Source organism: Lissotriton vulgaris, chromosome 5 (assembly GCF_964263255.1).
Source record: "Lissotriton vulgaris chromosome 5, aLisVul1.2, whole genome shotgun sequence".
NCBI classification, from domain to species: Eukaryota; Metazoa; Chordata; class Amphibia; order Caudata; family Salamandridae; genus Lissotriton; species Lissotriton vulgaris.
Window position 1 is genome coordinate 969,459,241 of NC_141693.1, and position 17,403 is coordinate 969,476,643.

Genomic DNA, 17,403 nt, shown 5'->3' on the forward strand with positions numbered 1-17,403 from the left:
GGTATGACCAGTCAGAAGTGCTATTTATTAATAGGGCACAGCGGGTCTATTAAAATATAAGTGCAAGGTTCTAATTTAGTATTTTTGTCTCAATCAGCCCTGATTCCTGCCAACATGTTTCATCCCTTGCAAAGAAATCATATGTGTCTGGGGCCTTCTTCAGGGCTATATATTTGCATTCCTGCCTTTTTACATGTGTTCCATGTATCTTAATGAGGCATAAGGCTCTCACCTGAACTTTGGTCCTTAAGTATTTCAGGAGTACCTATATACATAGAAAAGACAATATTTTGAAAGCAGAACATACAGTACGATAGTTTCTAAAGGGAATCTCTCGTGGAGTCCTAGGTGTGTAAACCACAGGGGCTTATCTTTAAACCTGCCATTAATCGTGTTCTTCATTACCCTGCAGGAAACAGAATCACCCTGTTTTACAAACTTATTTTCCTTATTGTTGCAAATAAAAACCACCTCACTTAAAGCACTATTCGTGTAGATTTTGCTTAAGTGAAAGCATGTGTAATGTATTAATAGATCAAAAACCAGATGCATGCAAGTGACTATTCAATACCTGTTGTGTCTCGTGGCATTCAAAAATAATTTCTCTAACCCTAATTACTCTTTTTTTCAGGGATCATGCATATCTGGATGGGGGACCATCCTGTTGTCTGTTGTTATTAACTTTGTGATTATCTCATGCCTCGTAGCTTGCTAGAGCAACAAGAAAATGCAACTGGTGTATTTCTATTGTTGTTCTTTACTTTGCAAGAGACCCTGTGGAGGTGTAAGCCCTAGGTGATCAAAATAACTGCAAGCACCTTTCTAAATATTGTGAAAGGTACAAAACCAAAGTTCAGGCAAGTAAACAATGATTCTATATGCTGTTTTGACTACTAAGTCATCCACTGGGGTTGGACTACATGCACTGCTAGGAAGGTGCTAATTTGCACCAAGAAATTATATGGCATACTATGCTTCATGAATGTTACGAAATGTTAAAAGAAGTGTTGTTTCCACACTTTGTATGTATAACAAAACTACACCAACAACCCCAAAATGAAATGAGCAAAATAGCACCACTTTATAACAGGTAATATGGAATTAAACAGCATTTCATAACAAATTAGCACCATTCATTTAGACTCTGTTATCATGTCTATGGTATGGCACAATCTGGGTGCTTGACATTTAAATCATAATTAGTGACAGCTGACACCACTAGCCAGTAAGATGGCTCGGCTTGTTGAACCCACTGAAGGAATCACTTATCAACTACGAAAGATCCTCCACTCAAGATTTGTACTACTTCTCACTCTTTCTAGGTTTAGAAAATCCCACTTCAGTGGAACCTGCTTTGTCACATAGAAAGCCTAGCTCTGCAACTCTGTTCGAGCCAGAACATAAAAGCTTCCTAATTACCTGGAATTCCTTTAAGTGTGATATTTCAATCCAAACATTGATCCGCCATTACACTTCAACATAGTCTCTACACTGAATGTTCTATATAAATAATAAAAAACATTGTATAGTACAGCAGAATGTAAGGCAATGCAATAAAGAGGGCATTGTGAGAATGTACATAACCAGGTATGACCAGATCATTATCCCTAGATGTAATGAATTTAGCCTAATGTTCTCTCTGCAACCTAAACTTTACTGCCCAAGGTTTGTGATCACTTTCCGTTGTCAGTACTGGTGAAATTTCCTGTTTTGTACAAGAAAATGTCTGGTATTTTATAGAAAATGAAGGATTGACAGTCTGCTTGGTGCCAACTGTTTTTGCCTCTCTCCTTGCAGCCCCCATTTCATTCACACATTTCATTTTGCGCTTTGAAAATGGTTAACTTTCACTTTCTTGAATCTGTTCTCAAACTAAAGTTATATGGGACTGGGATACTAAAAGCCTGTCTTCTTCCCTATCTATAAGGGTTTTGGAAACTTTTAATTTTAGATTAACTGGCATTATCAAATCTTTTAAACATGATTATCAACCACCTTATCAAATAAATGTAATTCATCAAACATGTCTTTTCTTCTTTTTGTTAGGTTTTATTTATGAATGAATTAAGCACATCTTCCCTCTTGTCGCCGGGCAAAAAAATTGGTAAACTTCATTACGAATAAGTCTTCTCCTCAATATCAATCCTAGTGAAAAATGGACCAAGTTCTCACTGATATTGCTAGTCCTCTCATAAGCCTGAGCTTCTTCCTGTGGTTGCTTGAGGAGTAACGAATGCAGAGTAGGTCTTTCAATTAGTATCCTGGATAGTTCAGTGGTCTTAGAATAAAACAAATAAGGCTATATGATTAGAGCAGCAAAAGTGGTTTCCAAGTGTAATTTATGGCATGCTGAGTTTAACTGTTTGGCTATGATAATGTGACAACTACTATGAACTCTTAAAACAGAAGTTCTGTATGAGACAGACTTGAGCTTTGTGCGGTGTTAGGCTGTGAGTTTTCAACTTCTTTGCTTGGGTATGATAAGTTACTATTCTGAAAGTGATTTAGCTGTTCTTACCTCTCACAACTCATTGTACATATTGATAGTGAACTGCCGATTCAGATCCTAATGGCAATCAGAGCATTATATATGGGTAAATATCCAAAAGTAATCAAATTGAGAAATAAATACGTAAAACATAAAGACACAAGCAAAATCAGTTGTACATTAAAGAAAAAGGAAAGGATTAGGGATAGCACAAAGAAATCTATAGTTCAGGGAAAAAAGAGGATAGGAAGATATTCCAAATATTGAAAGGATTGTCCATAGGGCAGATTAGTACCCCAAGGACATAGGTCAGGGGAAAAATATCTAAAAGCTATATAAAGTGATATGGAAGAAGTAAAGAAGCTGAGAAGAGGTCTGCAAGAGAGGAGTGCAAATAATAATGACATTCCATACAGTGATAAAGTGAGGACTAGGCCCCTATTGTGAAATTGAAAAATAGGGATACAATAGTTACAATGTCCATTGCGATCATTTATTCAAGGGAATGTAAACATAAGCTAATGAAAATGTTTGAGAGTCAGGCAAAGATTTCATGTAAGAAGCATTTCACAATGCTGTTGTAAAATGCAGACGAGGAACGTATAACGAGTATTCAGGATGATAAAGTGTTTCCCCATTTCTATTGAACCATCTGGATAAAGACAAGCTAATAATGATTCTTAACCCCTTCCATGCTCATGACGAGCTCAGCTCGTCATGAGGCACAGTTGAGCTGTGCTGATGACGAGCTGAGCTCGTCATGACACCAGCAAAATGGCAATTTCCAGCACAGGGGAAAAATAACCACAGCAGCGATGTGGTTAAATGGAGAGTCTAGATTTGGATACATAGAGGCTGATAAAAAAATTGTTTAAAGTATTTGCCGATATATAGATTTCCATATTAAAGTACTTTTCACATTTTTACAATTCACACGAATTCCCAGAGATATGGAAGGAAAGGTGACCCAGGTCTACTAATGGGAATGCCATATATTTTCTGGGCTTCCATGTCCCCAATGTGTAATTTTACACAGTGTAAAAATATTTATGCACTGTGCAAATGCAGCTCCTGTAGAAATTCCCATTTCCTTTTTCTATTCTATTTTTCTCCAGGGGGAAATCAGTTTCCCCCCTGGAGAAGCACCTTCTAGCAGAACAGGCTCCAAAATGGGGGAAACACATTGAGGTGATCCATTCTTCTTCCAAATCTGGAAGTAGAGTAACTTCAACCATTTGCTGGATTAAAATGCTAACCATTTCCAGGGTAGGAAACAGTCAACGTAATGTTTGTGAAGTGCCACTCAGCTTAGAGTTTGTGAATTGCCACTGACTCACAAGTTTGTGGGTATTCGCAAATCTACAAGGCAAACAAAGACTTGTTCTGGTGACTGCATAGGAGCTTACGACTGTGTATTGCTAAGCAGTTGTGGTTGGAAATTCATCATCAGTAAAACCATTTAAGCCTGTCATGAATCCTTCCGGTTATTCCTAACATGAATAAAACAACTTTTCAACCATGAACATAAATTTACGGGTGAAAAAGACTTTGTGAATTGGGCCCAAGTTTTTTGGCATAATTTAGTGACAGTGAGATCAGATTAATGAGTGAGTGGTAATGACAAATGAATGCAATTTCAGGGATGGCTGCATGCAAAAACTAGTGAAAATATGTGTTGTCTTAGTCCTGTACATTTGTTGATATCTGTGCATGCTTGCCTGTATCTCGGTTTGCTTGTGTACAGGCATACTTGTACACCTGTGTACATGGGTACCTGCATGTGTTTTTGGCATGTATGAATGGGTGCTTTGTCTGCTGATCTTGTCTATGCGTGCTTACAGTCCAATTAGTTTGTTTCTATGGGCGTCTGCATGTATTTTGCCCCCTGAGAATTGGTGTCTATATGTCTGCTAGACCAGTGGATTGTGGAGCGCGGTGGCCGGCTTGCTGAGGAACTCATCACCCCTCTAACACTGGCCGTGTACACCACTGACACTGACGTTTAATGATGTTTCTTGTTATTGGTTTGGATGGCGGGATGTTGTCTTATTTTCCTGGGGTGGGGGAGTTGGGTTTCATTTTTCTGGTGTCTGGTATGGTCTACAACTGTTGAATGCAACAGGAAATGAGCTGGGAGGAGTGTGATTCGACGAATATGGTGCTGATGCTGTGGGCAATGAAAATGTCACTACACTACAATAGCAGAGGTACATGCTCACTATAAGATTATATCCTGGAATGTTGGAGGTCTAAACAACATGATTAAAAGATACAAGGTGCAGGCTTATCCCAAGCTAATGTAGAACATTAGGAAATAAGGGGAGTCCACATAGCACTGCTTCAAGAGTCCCAGCTGACCGTTGGTGAACGGTTGGCCCTCACAGGTGATAGTGAGGTAAAACATATTATGCTGTATTCTCAATTCAATTCAATTCAACAGACCTTTATTCGAATTTCATAAAATTCATAAAAGTACATACGATAAAAACAGTCTCATTCTCTATACAAATCTATTTACAGTAATCGTAATCCTAAAAAATGATCACAGCTCTCATTAATCTAGTTTTTCATGTGTTTTCCATCATTTTACGTACACGAATTATCAGTCTCAAGAAAGTGCTAGTTTGAAAAGTTAATTCATCTGTATCCAAGGAAAGCAATATTAAATAAGATTACCCTAAAGAAAGGGGTCTACGTTTTCTAAAATATGGAGTTAAAAACCATTTAATATACTTTAAATAAAATGTACAGAAAAATAGAAAGTGCAAATCATTCTGAGTACTTATCCCATCACACGGGCATGGGCTATAATGTGCTGTGTGACAATAGCCCAAAGGAAAGCCCAATAAAAATTTCACAGAGCCTGCTCTTAGGTGGAATAACAGTGATCTTTCCCAGTTGGTCATGGGGAGGGTAAGATAGGGTGGGAGCGGTTGCCTACACAGATCATTCCCCATGTATGTCACAACGGTAGGTTTAAGTGATTCCCTTCCCATTCTTTCAGCGGTATAAAGTGCATATAGTGCTTGTTTGACCTCATTCTTATCTTTGGGCTCGATTTTGGATGGGTCAGAGAAAAGATCGCCCCTGCCCACGGCACACAGTGTCTTTGAAACTCCCGCAAGCCAGGGGATAGCCAAGCCCTTTTCACATTTAAGACAATCATTTATAATATCCTGTGTTAGGGTATCTGAGCTATTCCTCCAGATCCTAAGCTAGAATAAAGGTGGCCTTGTCCTGATAAAATCGCATGTATAGGGGAGGTTTAATTCCTTGTGACAAATTAACTCAGAGGATGAGATTGGGGCGCCCAGTATTTTTCTGCAAAATCGGTTTTCTTCTCGTTGAATGCTGGGACTTATCCCCAAACCCCAAACCTCTGCCCCATATGTGGCTACTAGTGTGCACTGTTTATCTAGCGGAACAGTATGGGGCTAAGATAATTGGGTATGCGGATGATACCCAACTGCTGTTTACCTGGCCTGACGATAATTTGGACCCATCAGTAGTGCATCGGTGTCTGTCCTCTGTATTTCGCTGGCTGACTCAGGCCCAGCTGAAGTGCAATGAGGACAAGTCGGAGGTGCTTTTTTACGGTTCCTTCCCCCCTCTGTTTAAGAACACATTGTGGCCCCCTAACATCCCTAGCCCGAAAGAGATGGGTAGACCGGCAAAAAACCTGGGCATCTGGTTTGCAGAGGATCTCAGATTTGAGGAGCATATTAAAAAGCCGACAGGCACTTGCTTTGCCACGCTGAAAATGCTCCGCAAGTTTTTTCCTCTGCTCCCTCAAGAGGCTAAGGAGACGGTTGCCCGAGCTCTTATACTGGCAAGGCTGGACTACGCGAATTCTTTGTTCAGCGGTATTCCGGCCTACCTGGTGAAGCGCCTGCAGATCATCCAGTACGCGGCCGTCCGTCTGATTTTTAACATCCCCAGATGGAAGAGCGTACGTGCTGAGATGAGCACCATTCACTGGCTCCCGGTCGCGCAGCGCATCCTGTTTAAATCTCTGGTGCTGGCGTTCAGAGCCATTCACGACCAAGGCCCCGTCTATCTGAGAAAGAGATTTACTTGTTATGTGCCAACACGCTCTCTTAGATCATCCACGCAGCTGAAACTGTCCCTTCCCCGTTTCAAACGTGCCAGACTTGGTGGCCAGTCAATCTCTGTGATTGTGGCCAGGGCGTGGAACGCCCTACCTCTCTATCTGCGTTCCTCCCAAACTGTGGCGTTATTTAGGAAAAATTTAAAAACACACTTATTCAAGAGTTTAGTATAAGTTGTTTTCTCTGTGGTTCTGTTTCCCGCCTTTCCCCTCGCGCCACTCTCAAGTAACGGAGCGCGCTACAAAATAGTTTATACATACATACATACATATACACTGTAACCTAATTTTTTTAAAAATAGCTCTAGTGGCACCTATTTTCTTTGGGCGTGGCAAGCTCAAGACGGAATTGGTGGCTTTCGAGAACTTGCCAGTGGCGTGGGCCAAATGCCCACTCCACGAGCCGTTCACAGCGAAAACCAACCCCAAATATGGAAATGTATTTACATAATCTAATTTCTCAGTCCCTACATGTATGGTATTGAGCTTCCGTTTCCCTGTGTCACATGCCATAATAAAAGATATTTTAAAATTCACACGCAGGTCTAAAGCCTCCATATATTGAACAAAAGTTTTAATAAGTTGGCGGAGAGTATTAGGTGTGCGGCCCATAAGGACTGCATCATCTGTGTATAAAAGAACCGGTAATGGTTGCCCCTGGATTATAAGCACATCAGGAGTCATCTGTTTTAAAAGATTTGGCTAAACCATTGATGTAAATGATAACAAGCATTTACAATGCAATGGTCTCGGCAATATTATAGGTAGAGCTATTGGCATTGCTTAATATTTTTTTATTTTTTATCCCTAAGTAAATGTTATTGTCATTTCTATTGTCAATAGCTTAAGTGTTTGCACTAGCACTTTCTCCCTTCTTGAGCTCTCACAGCCCACGCAGCTCTCACAGCCCACGCAGCTCTCAAAGTCCACGCAGCTCTCACAGCAGCTCTCACAGCCCACGCAGCAGCTCTCACAGCCCACGCAGCAGCTCTCACAGTCCACACAACAGGGGGCAGGAATGCAAGCACACCAGAACAGGGGGCAGCAAGCACAACGAGGGAACAGGGGGCAGGAAAGCAAGCACATCAAGGGAACAGGCACAAACAGGGGGCAGAGGCACAGGGGGCAGGAATGCAAGCACACCGGAACAGGGGTTAACACAGGGTTAGTGTAATGGATGATATAACGCAAGGTGTAAGCCGAGGTGTTATGGTTTGGCTTGGAGTGGGTGTTAGTGTTAGGATTGAGGAAAAGGTTAGGGCTGAGGGAAGTGACAGGGTTAGTTTAATTTCAGGGGTTGGTTTAGCTCGAGAATGATGGAAGGTGTACATGATGGTGTAAAGGATGGAGAAGTAGTAGGTGTTGGAGAACGGTGATATGGCACAATGAATTGTAGTGTCCTTCAGTAAGATACCAGAGACACAATAGAGTAACTGAAAAAAGGTTAGGTTTAGTTTATAAGAAGGAAGTAACAGACAGGGGTTGGGGTAGGTTAAGGTTTAATATGTGCTTAAAATCATTTCCTAAACATTTTTTAATTTTGAATCGCCATACATGTTAGCTACTACTTTGTTACTATTTTTATTTGTATTGTATTTTCTAAAAAACATCCGTTTGTGCTTATTTTTTTTTGTAATCTACTATTTTCATAGAAATCTCTTTTTTTTTACATGTTGTTAACCAAACTGCGTGCTTAAATTGAGCTTTTTTTTCCTCCGACATGTGGATTACAGGCCGAGAACCTTGATTGATGTGGGCTCCACATGTGCCATGATGCTTGGATAATTCTAAGCAAAGCGTACATATTACTCCAGAACTGTCACACGCGCACAGCATCTGACAGCGTTCTGCATGTAACTCGTGCCTGGACGGTTTTCATGAACGGAGAAAGAGCGCTTCTAAAGATAACTTGCAAGCAGAGAGGGGATGCATAAAGAAACCTTTCTAAAATCTCTGCTGCCGGCACACAGCTCTGCTAGGGAAGGGCCTAGTGAACCCCTGTTCTCACGCCCAGACAGAGCCCCCAGCTGCGGTGTGACCAATAACACCGTCGATTTGAAACAGACATTTTAAAATATATGCAAACCCCAGAACAATCTGACATTCAACAAATGACATGTTTGCTCGGGGCACCCCATTTCTAAATGGCTGTGACTTCAGTTTGACTACAGGTAAATTAAGGACCCCACCAAACACAAGGCGCCTGCACCAGGCGCTACACGTGCTTCTTTCAAAGTTCAGCTTTTTATTGCTAGAGTTGTAATCTACAAAAGCACCGTGCGCAAACAGGGAACCACTCTAAATAAGCGTGTCCATATGGGGGCAATACTTCAACCCTCCTGTTCCCGAGCGCGTGCCATCAGGTGGACCCTGAATACACACATTCTTCGTAAACATCTTTCCACAACTTTTTCCAATCTCGTACCCACGTTATAGCTTCCTCCTGTGAGCTTCATTTCATTTGCAATCTCTACATGCCCCACAGTTATAGCACCACTGTGACTTCTAGGATCCCCCCCATTTTCCTCCGCTTACCATCGTCGGCAGCGTCCAGCGCCAAGAAGCCTCCTGGGCCTGAGGAAGTAATGCCACAGCCTCCGCAGCGCCTTGAAGTGCGGGGATCTCCTGCAGGTCGCACTCCGAGGCATGGCTGAGCCTAGAATCCATTTTCAAATCTGGTAACCGCTGGCGAGCAGCGAGCTGGGCCGGAGCCAGCGCCTGTGAGTCACCGCTCCACCCCGGCAGAGGCCCGCCCTGGTCCTTGGCACAGGGCGCCGCTTTCTAGACATGGCCTGTGCCGCTCTTTAATCACCCACTTGCACGTAACACACTTTCTACTGCCCACTGTTTATCCGCCTCTTTGAAAGAACCTTCACAGACACAGGGCATGCACTTTACCTGTAAACCTTACCCCGCTACTCGTCCCCTCGCCATTGTAGCTGGCAGCCTGTCTAATTGAGTTAAACACTAGCTACTCAGACGTGCAGTAATTCAAATGCCTGGCATGCTAACGGATCCTTAGAATCCTCCCAGGTAGGTGTGTAATAATCACAGAAACAAAGACGGCTCCAGGAGAGCCCGCCCGCCTGCCTTCCCCATCCCGGTGAAAGCCCGAGGTCCACTCACCAGCCAGCCGGAGGGGTGAGAATGAGAGGCTGAGCCGCACAGACGACGCGGGGAAGGCAAAGCCCCAGCTATGTGCATTGAAAGGACAGACAACAGCCCTGCGACCATTATTGTGAAACTTTCGAAACGAAAAGATGTCAGTTTACAGACTCGAGGACAGCACGGAGAGGAAACATAACACGAGGGAGAATAAGGAGCGATGATACAGAGAGGGGGTGAGGCTCACCAGGGGAGCAGGCAGACAGACGGACGCAGTTAGGAACCTTACCTGGGGGCAGAAGGCAAGAACGAGGAAGCACGAGTTTGTGCCTCCGACGCCTGGAGCTCGGAACGGGAGGAGGGAGAGCGTAGTGCGACGAGAAAAAATGGCGCCCGCCAGCTTCTGAATTTTTTGGATTCGGGGGCGTGGTTTTGCTGTTTTGAGTGACAGACAACGTCACGAGCTAAAGAACAGCAAAATTTACGCCCCAGAATCCGAAAAAGACGGGGCTAAATCGGAGTGACGGCTCTCTGCTCCAATTGCTGGCCTCCCTTTAGGAAGCCAGCCAATGGAGGGAGAGCCAAAAAGAGGGAGGGATAAAGCAGCCCTCTTACTGACAATAATTCTCGGACATCCGGTCTGCCTTCGGCAGACCGGATATTACCGAGACCTAAAAAGGAGGGTGCTAAAACGGACCCCTGTTTGACCCCCCTTCTTACTTTAATGGATCCGGAAACTTCCCCGCCCATCCTAATCCTAACTTGTGCCTTGAGGTCAGTATGGAGGTAGGCCAGAAAGTTAACAAGAACCTCATCTAGACCATAGTCCAAAAGAGTGGACCAGAGTTTGGATCTATTGACTAGATCGAAGGCGGATGAAAGATCCATAAATGCAAGATAAATAGGGGACGATCGAGCGATGTTATACTTGTCGATGACCAACTTCAAATTCAGACATTGCTCCACCGTGCCCACCTTGCTCCTAAATCCCATCTGACAGGGGTCCAATAATTCACTGTCTTCCGTCCACTCCAACACCCTATTATAAAGGACTCGCCCCAGAATTTTTAGGGTGTTGTCCAAGAGTGAAATTGGTCGGTAGTTGGCCGGATCTGACCTATCGCCCTTTTTAAAGATTGTGACTATCGTACTAGTGGACCAGGTATTGGGCATAGGCACTGAGGGTAAACTGTTAAAAATGTTAAAAAGGATCGGTGCCCACAAATCCGGACGGAACTTAATAACATCTATAGGGAGTCCATCAGGACCCGGAGCCTTGTTGCCAAGGCTCTGGATGATGGCTACTTCTACCTCATGGAGACCAATCTGTAAACCACACAGACGACCGGGGACAAAACTTGTTGTCTCCTCGATTGGTGTGGCATATATTTCGGAGAAGTGGGCCTCCCAGACACTGCTGGTTATGTTACAGCTAATCAGAGTTAATTGTTTGCCCATGTCTAGCATTTTCCTGATGGCCGTCCAGAAGGGGCCACTGCTCTTCGGGCTTGCACTTCCGACCAGTGACTCCCACTGCTCCGTCAGTAATGCAGCCTTCCGTTCGGCGATTACAAGTTTATAGTGTTTCCTAGACACCTGTACCTCTGCTGTGCATCTGGGTTTAGTGGTTAATGCCCTATGCAGTGCCCTGTTTGCTAATGAGCAGGCGGGGTCAAACCACCTTGGATCTTTATCTTTCTTTGGCAGCGGAACTGATAAACAAGTTATTATAACAAAACATAATTTGCCAAAGTCTGCAATTATCCTAAGGCAATTCCCATCATAGTATTGACAGGAGTTAATCAGGTGGGAATGTTCCTTTTTCACAGTTTCTAATATGGCCCCGCTATCAACTCCCCTCCATTTCAATCGCAAGTCATCTCCCGAGGGTGTGATATCTCTTGCACCATTTAAATTAGCATATACAGGGCTTGGCCCTAGATGTAGGGTAACTGTAAGAGGATTACGGTCTCTAAATGATGTTTCCAATTCTGCAGATTTTGTTATACAGTCTATTATGTGGGGGGAAATAAAAAAAAATCAATGGTTGAGAGACAATCTCTGCCTCTAAATGTGGGGCATAATGAACACTAGACATATTACCTGCTTCCAAGGCATTACTAAGAATGTGCTCAGTTGACAAGTTTTCTAGTTCAGTGCCCCTTCGTTCTGCTTGATCTAATTGAGTTTTTTCCTTTAGCTGATGGTTCTTTATAATTTTAGCATTGAAATCCCCCCCGATGAGAATCCCTGTCTCCTCATCTATATCTGAATTTAATTCCAAGTTACGTAAAATCTTAGAGAGCGCCATGAAATTCTTATTGGGGACAGAATTAAAATCATTGTTATAAAAATGTATTAAATAAATCCGAGTGTGTCTCTTGAATTCGAGAACCTGTACATTCGGATTCTCAGTTGGTAAATCTCTAATAGTGCCACCGGCCAATATCTTAATCCCAATGAGTAGTCCAACCACTGCGCGGCCAAAGCCAGGTTTGGGTGCTGCCACACTAAAGCAGTGGTAGTCCTCTATATGTAAGTTTTCTGTGGCCCATGTTTCCTGAAGCATAATATTATCTTTACCATACAATAACTTTACCCATTGCGGGTCTGACAATCTCGGTTCTAGCCCAGCAACATTCCAGCTAAGGATTGTCAAGTTAAAATTACTGGTGGGCCTAGCTAACCTAGTCTTAATATCTTTGTCTATGCTCAGCTTGGCTTTAATCATTGTTGGGTTTACATCCTCTTGTATAGGTGTAGGGGAGGGGGTGCGATCATACACTGTTGTTCCCCTAGCTTTTTTGACTTTTGTGGATACTGAATATTGCCCTTTATCAATTGCCTCCTCAGGTTTGATGTTACTTTTCTTATTCCCCAGTCAGTCTTGATCTTCCAGGTTTGAAAAGGCTTGTTCAAACTGGTTATATGTTGGAATATTATATATGTGCCTCAACTCATTCCTGGGCACATTTTGAGTAAATCTTACATTAGGTCTCTCTCTTGAATTGTACTGAGGAGGAGTGGGAAAACATGAACTGGGCAATGGGTACATTGGGAATACAGCCTGATGGCACGATGAAGGGTTATTCCTAAAATTAGGATTTATGTCCTGATAACGCAATGAGGAATTATGCCTAAAATTAAAATTTGGATCCATTAAATGCCTATAAAAATAACCTAGGGGGAGCAGAGTTGTGTTAAATTCCCAGGATGAAGGCAGTGGGGCATTGGCAAGCGTATTCTGGGCCCATTGGGGGGATCTAAAGTTTATGATTATACAGTCCCCCTCAAACTTTTTTCTCACCGGGTCCACCCAACCCACTCTTTGTGTTAGAATTATCTCATTCGATTCTTCCATTGGGAAATTACAATTTCCACATAGCCAATGGAGGATTCTATTTTTGAGGCTTGCGGGGTTTTCCTCTTGGTCCTTTCTCAATTTTGGGACATTGACTAGGACCGCTACATAGGCCCCACATTCTGGGGGTAAACTAATGCGGGCCGGGACCTGTCTCACATTGGTTACCGAAGTTTGGGCCAACTTATCTGCTGGGAGGTTTTGGGCATCCTTATTAACTTGCCCAGCAGGTGACCTTTTACTTATGTCAGTAGATGGGATCGTACCTTCTGAGCTAATTACCTTTGCCGCATTGGGATCGGGCACCCGTTTGGCAGGGGGTTGAGCACTTACTAAGGTTTTGCTCGTGCTTGGTATTGGGGGAGGGGCTTTGTTACGGATATCTGTTTTTGTGTTAACTACATTATTTTTGACCTTAGTTCCACTGGCTGCCCCTAAATTGGTTGTATTTGTTAAATGTGCCCTGTGCCCAATTTTGCTACATGTTCATCTATCACTTTCAGCCTCTTTTCAATGGTAGTGATTTGTAGGCTGATGGGCCCTAATAAAGTAGAAAGCAGGGTCTCCATCCTCGCCCAAAATCCTTCATTCCCCAACACCATACTGGCCTCTGAAGTTTGAGTATCTATGTCATTAGGTTGGCCCTCTCCCTTGTCCCCTCTCTGCCCTGCAGAACCAAGTGCCCGCCATCGTTGCTTACGGCCACCCATGCCTCTTTGCTTATTTGTTAACGGCTCAATGACTATATGTTTCAATTTACTCTTAGCCTTTTGCCCCCTAGTTCGTACTGGTGTATGGACGCTCTTTTCCTTATCCGTATTTGACATATCAATGATCGGAGGAACATCTATGTCCTCTTGCTGTACCGAGTCATTTACTGAAAGTGGTAAGGAGTCTTGGCTCATATTTATGTTTGATGTCAGCATGGTGGGAGTTGATGAAAGCCTGCTTCCCATATAAAGATGTTCTGATGGTGCCGTGTCCTGAATTATATGGATCTCCTTGGGGTCAGCTCTGGGGAGCCCTGCATATGATGCGGCAAGCAGAGTCAAATGAGTTGTCTTGATGCATAAATGGGGGCATGCTTGGTGGGAGTGAGAGGCGTCTTTCAGTGTTCTCTATGGCCGTTGCCACGATGCCAATAGACTTCTGTAACATTTTGTCTATGGCCGTTAGGCTTGGCAATGGGGTAGTAGTAAAGGTTATGGCCATTTTCTGCCTGATCTTTGATCCAGACACTACCGGTGTTCTTTTCCCCATAATGTGTGTTGATCAGGTTCACTCAAGGTAAATATACAGCAAATGACTCCCAGCAGGCTACAGATCACAAATTACCGCTAGAATGTTGAATACAAGAATCAGTTTTAGTCACTAACCTGATATACTGGCGACTATAGGATGCATCCATAAAATATATCCTGCCAAGGGGGGTGGCCCAGCCCAGCCACAACCGGCCCCGGATGGCCACAGACAGCCCGCTCTTTGCCCGGGCTTCGCCCGGCGCATCCCGTGCACGTCCCTCAACGCGGGGGCTCTCGCTGTTCTTAAGGGCACCCACGGGGGTGGGACAGGGCGTGCGTGCCTTCCTGGTGCAAGGGCCGCAGGGAAATGTAGTCCCTGGTCCGCGCCGCGATGTTCAGGGGCAGCAGGCAGCGGGAAGACAGGAAGGTCGCCGACAACAACAGGGGCAGAGCAGGGGCAGAGCAGGTGCTGCGGTGATCCTCGGCACCCCCAACAACAACGGCCAGGTCGGTGTCACAAAGTCCCCCGCTCCCCCAGGGCTCTCGCTGTTCTTAAGGGCACCTCTGGGGGCGGGACAGGGCGTGCACGCCTTCCTGGCGCAAGGGCCGCTGGGGAATGTAGTCCCCGGTCCGCCGCCGCTCTGCGATGTTCAGGGGCAGCAGGCAGCAGGAAGACAGGAAGGTCGGCGACAACAACAGGGGCAGCGCAGAAGCTGCGGTGATCCTCGGCACCCCCAATAACAACGGCCAGGTCGGTGTCACAAAGTCCCCCGCTCCCCCGGGGCTCTCGCTGTTCATAAGGGCACCTCCGGGGGCGGGACAGGGCGTGCACGCCTTCCTCGCGCAAGGGCCGCTGGGGAATGTAATCCCCGGTCCGCCGCCGCGCCGCGATGTTCAGGGGCAGCAGGCAGCAGGAAGACAGGAAGGTCGGCGACAACAACAGGGGCAGCGCAGAAGCTGCGGTGATCCTCGGCACCCCCAACAACAACGGCCAGGTCGGTGTCACAAAGTCCCCCGCTCCCCCGGGGCTCTCGCTGTTCATAAGGGCACCTCCGGGGGCGGGACAGGGCGTGCACGCCTTCCTCGCGCAAGGGCCGCTGGGGAATGTAATCCCCGGTCCACCGCCGCGCCGCGATGTTCAGGGGCAGCAGGCAGCAGGAAGACAGGAAGGTCGCCGACAACAACAGGGGCAGCGCAGGAGCTGCGGTGATCCTCGGCACCCCCAACAACAACGGCCAGGTCGGCTGTATACTCAGCATTTGCAAGCAGTGTACTTATCTGGGTTTGCCCCAGAGTCTCCTTCCAACTTACACAACAGATAATCAATACTTCTGGGCGTTATGTTCTTCTTAAAGGTTCCCAGGGGAGTAGAGATATTACATTAGTTAACATATATGTGCTTAACCCAACCAGGCCCAGGTCCTGGGTGGATTTACACAGGTGATTTCATCACATATGCCTCACATGGTTCTCATTTTGGGGGAGGGACTTCAACAGAGTTGCATATACCCAATGGATCGCACACATCCCTCGCTTCCCAGTTCTCCGATAGAGTACCTGGCAAGGAAATTTTGAGATTGGCAGGGGCATTGGGGAGTCGTGGACTTGTGGAAGATTACTCACCCACCACCTGCAATTATTCTTTCTTCTCAGCACTGCATGAACACCATGTTAGACTGGATGCAGTACTCTGCACAGCGGATGTGCATGTGGCGATTGTTACTTCTGAATACTTGGTCAGAATGTTATTGGATCACAATACTATTGTTCTCACATTGGCTGGCGTTAAAACACACATTACCATTCCAAGCTGGAGGTTGAATGTAGAAAACCTGGAAGACTAAATGTTTCACCACACTACAGAGGAGGGAATCCAGAACTACTTTGCAGAGAATGAGGTACTACCACGTAAACACTGTCAGAATGGGATGCCTTTAAAACGGTAATCAGGGTGCAGTGAATTGCATCTGTAGTGGGAGTTCGCCGCACACTGGTGGGCGAGATTAACACCCAGGAAGCAATACTATGAGAAGTAGAGAAAGACAGGCCTGGGAAATCATACTGATAGCCCAAGCTATTGGAAGAGAATGAGAAATTATCAGAACAGATCAAGCTTGCTTCACATAGGGAGAGTGAGAGAAGACTAACCTAGTTGCATTCTCCCAAAGTCATATCTACACGCAAAAGGGCAACCAGGTTCTTAAGAAGAAACAAACAAGAAAACCAATTAGAGATCCTACACAGTAAACCAAAAATATCCAATTCCTGGTAGGGTGATACCTCCTGGGCGGTCTAAACCATGAATGGGAGTTCTTATGCAAAATGTCTATATGGATTAAGCAGGGAGCCAGTTGAAAGAAAGAAAAGTTTAAAAAAACCACATGGTATGACCAGTCAGAAGTGCTATTTATTAGTAGGGCACAGTGGGCCTATTAAAATATAAGTGCAAGGTTCTAATTGAGTATTTTTGTCTCAATCAGGCCTGATTCCTGCCAACATGTTTCATCCCTTGCAAAGAACCCATATGCGTCTGGGGCCTTCTTCAGGGCTATATATTTGCATTCCTGCCTTTTTACATGTGTTCCATGCATCTTAATGAGGCATAAGGCTCTCACCTGAACTTTGGTCCTTCTGTATTTCAGGAGTACCTATATACATAGAAAAGACAATATTTTGAAAGAAGAACATACAGTAGGATAGTGTCTAAAGTGAATCTCTCGTGGGGTCCTAGGTGTGTAAACCACAGGGGCTTATCTTTAAACCTGCCATTAATCGTGTTCTTCATTACCCAGCAGGAAACAGAATCACCCTGTTTTACAAACTTATTTTCCTTATTGTTGCAAAAAAAACCCACCTCACTCAAAGCACTATTCGTGTAGATTTTGCTTAAGTGAAAGCATGTGTAATGTATTAATAGATCAAAAACGAGATGCATGCAAGTGACTATTCAATACCTGTTGTGTCTCGTGGCATTCTAAAATAATTTCTCTAACCCTAATTACTCTTTTTTTCAGGGATCATGCATATCTGGATGGGGGACCATCCTGTTGTCTGTTGTTATTCACTTTGTGATTATCTCATGCCTCGTAGCTTGCTAGAG